We start from the raw sequence: 3,637 nt of genomic DNA on the forward strand, positions 1-3,637 counted from the left end.
AAAGCCCGACGGACAGGAAGAGACCACCAGGGAGAAAGGTTTCCTTCTCACCACCCTCCAGAACTCAGCCAGCTTTGCCGGGCATTTGACTATGAGGGCATTTTTTTCATTTACTTAACCCATACCTTCTGGATGGTTTATGAAACATACAGGTGGCAGGTACTGATCTTCTGCTCCGTACCTTTTGCATCGCAATTGTTCTTCCCTACCTTCACGCAAGTCGCAAGTTGCTCTATTCCTGTGGAAATGGAAAAAGGAGGCGTGGATCCTTATAGAGCAAGCTAAAGTAGGGGAGTCATTATTGGCTAATATATCCTATAGATTTGTGCATGCACACCACACTTTTCATCCCAAAGGACCTCCGAACAGCCCACACAGTGATGTAATTTATTGCCTGACCAACTTCACCCTGAAAGAAACAATTTTTTTGACAGGCCAGAGATCACCCCAGGACAGTGCACTTCAGTGGCCCCATGATCTCTCAATAGTGATTGTGGGCTACAGAAGAGCCTTGAAGCCCTTGACCAGGTTGCTCCAGATACAAAGGATAAGATATTATTGGCAGATGCAAACAAGACTGTTGGCAGATGCAAACAGGCATCTGCCCCCAAACTGGGCAAAGAACTACTGACAATAAATATGTGCAGGCCTGGCCCATTGGACCTGTACTCCCAAAACAGGCCCCTTGCTTCCAGTCCAGCTCTTCCACAATAACCTTGCCATGGAAAGCAAGAGACCATCAAACGGGCGATTTGACTAGACTGCTCACTATAAAGCAAGGCTCCACGGCCCACACTGCAGTAGTGACTAGTAGGACACATGAGGAGCATGCATGGAAGCACACTTTTCAGGGCAATAGGCTCTAATAACTTTTTTGTTTTAAATGTACATTGTATTTTTCGCACCACATCTAGAATTGACTCTAAGCCTCTAACGAGGCTACTGTCTAAATGTTCCCGCCATAACTGCCCATGTGATACTGCCAACAGGCACCTCCTACGACAGCTGTAATGACCCCCTGATTTTTCCCAATGAGCCCTAGTTCAGCAGGAATGATACCTGTGTATTCCTGAGGGACTGATCACCTGATACATACTGCCTCACAGACGCACTTACCCCACCGAGATGGAAACCTAGCCAGCACAGAGCGTTCCTGGGAATGGGCCACTTAGTACTGAACAGGGGCCTGTGGTGCTTACTCAACAGGCCAGTTGCCAGGAGGAGGCAATATGGGAATGGTACTTATGAGGACACTGGGGCTATATGGACACACATAGGCTGCTATCATGGGATGGGGGGACTAACTTAAAAACTGAGCTCTTTTACAAATGATGTGTACAATACCACTTAAACAAGTTTTCACTAGTCTGATGAAATGGAGAGAGAGGGTTTTTGTTTTGTTTAATTTTTCTTGTTGTATATATGACAGCATGCATAAATGAATTCTTTAACATGGCTTTAACTGGCAGAGGTGTGGGATAGAGTCAGGGCCAGGAGCTGCCCTAGGGTGTCAGATAAAACAGAAGGGCTGGTGGTTCCAGCTTACACACTGGCCTCAGTGGGTCTGAGAGCCTCACTATGCCTCTCCTGTCCAATAAAGCTAAACTGACAGGTCAAATCTTAGATACCCAACTAAGATCTTGCATGGAAACTCGATAACAGCTCATGGAGTTCCTTGATTAAAAGGTGCACCCCCATGCTCGCTTTGGCTGCACATACACTAAATAAAAAAAAAAAATTGGAATGATACAGAGAAGATTAGCATGGCTCCTGCGCAAGGATGACACACAAATTTGTGAAGCATTCCATATGAAAAAAAAAAAAGTGCACTTTCCTATCGGCACCCATACTTTCACTTACCAGTTCAATTAAGAACATTGCCAGGGATAAAGCAGTGGAAAATTCCTGGCCACAACAACAGTGTAATAACATATGCTTGTCTAAGGCCCAAGGATGCGGTGGAGAGTTGACTATTAGGGTTTTGTTTTCACGCCTGTCATGACACCACCGTACATTTAGAACCCAAGTTCATCTTTCTTTAATTTGTTAATTGATATTAATCATCTGTATATATTTTTTTTGCTACCAACAGTTAGACTCAATGACAAAGGTGGTCCCAAAGGCCAGTGTCTTGGTAACTGAAGGGGGTTACGGTTCTGCTACAAGGAACTGAGGGCTCCAGATTCATTGACACTGGTATCTACGTTACACTTCTACCTAGATGTTGATTCTGAAATTTAGCTGGAGTACTCTTTCTTGCCAACTTTCTTTACTAACTTTAACCTTATTGATGTTCCGCCTCCCACATGCCTCTTTTTTTTATTTCTCTTTTGCTCCTCTCTCTCATTCCCTACTTACCCTTCTTCCACACCATCTTACTGAAAACCTCTTTACTCATCTCAATGCTTGGCCTCTCTCCTGTGTTCCACCTATTGTTTCCTCAGGTGGCCTGTGGCAAGTTGGGGAACCTTGCCGCTTGCGCTGAGTGGACCCACGTACATGGTGGCACCTCTTAACCTCTTGTCTCTCAATGCTAGGGTCTTAGCCTCCCTGAGACTATTCATAGGACATGAGGTCACTTGTTTAGAATGGAAGAAATATTTAGTGTAAGGCAAAGAAAACGGTTCTTTTTTACAGTAAGAACAATAAGAATGTGGAATTCTCTGCTGAATAATTGTTTAAATAGTAGCTGAATAAATACTTGCAAAACAAAATATTCAGGGATATATGTTTTAATATGTAGGGTAACAGCTTCTTAATCAAAGCAGAAGTCTGGTTGCTATTTTGGGGTTGCAAATATTTTTTTTCTAGTTTGTTGTAAAGTACTTTTAAACTTTTTTTTTGCCTTCTTTTGTACCATCAGCAAAAACAGATGGGAAAAGACCGAACTTGACAGATGCATATACCGTTTAAGCCTGTGCATCTATAAAGAAGAAAGATGTATACACAAAGAGACTTATTTGCCATCTTATATAAACATAGCTCTCATGTCTAGGGTACTGACTAATAAGTGAGATTTTTAACTCAAGTATACATTATTTTACTATGTTTTTATGATAAGAAATATTGCTATTCCTCCCTGGTACAATTCCAACATGTTGAATATATTCAAGTGATTCACTACAATGCTCATTGCTAAGTGAGAACTCACAAATGGGACTATTTCTTGTATTAGTTTTTTTATGAACACCCACATAAAAAAAAATATGCAAAATCTTTAAGGCTAGAAAATGGAGTTAAGAGATGTCATGCAAGAATGTGGGTATTTGGTATGCTTAATTACAACAATTCGTAGAGTGGAAATAAATAAAACAAGAGAGTCAAAGTCCCATCTAAGTGTCTCCAGAATATTAGTGCTCTGCTGTTCTGTTCTCTTGACCCTGACTTGTTAATATGTATTCTCTGCCTATTGGCAGATGTGTTTCCTCATTGTAGGCATTGCAATAAGCCTGATCATACTAAGGATCAGTAACAAAACCCTCACTTTTTCTAGTTACTTCTCTATTTGATAGCTTGTATTACGTTTTGTCTGTTGAGTATTATTTATATGCTTACAGTTCTATATTGATAGTGCATGATATAATCACCTATGATATCATCGTATGCATATTTGTCTATAAATAAATTCATGTTGTTT

General features: G+C 41.1%; 1 non-coding gene across 1 annotated transcript; it reads left to right on the top strand.

Annotated features, from left to right (window-relative positions):
- The first annotated feature begins 1,704 nt into the window (after nt 1-1,704).
- Nucleotides 1,705-1,815, top strand: LOC134603874 (U6 spliceosomal RNA). The gene has a single exon (XR_010090613.1). It is a non-coding gene; the product is annotated as a U6 spliceosomal RNA (small nuclear RNA).
- The last annotated feature ends 1,822 nt before the right edge of the window (nt 1,816-3,637 follow it).

This window comes from Pelobates fuscus, chromosome 3, assembly GCF_036172605.1.
Source record: "Pelobates fuscus isolate aPelFus1 chromosome 3, aPelFus1.pri, whole genome shotgun sequence".
Classification (NCBI taxonomy): Eukaryota; Metazoa; Chordata; class Amphibia; order Anura; family Pelobatidae; genus Pelobates; species Pelobates fuscus.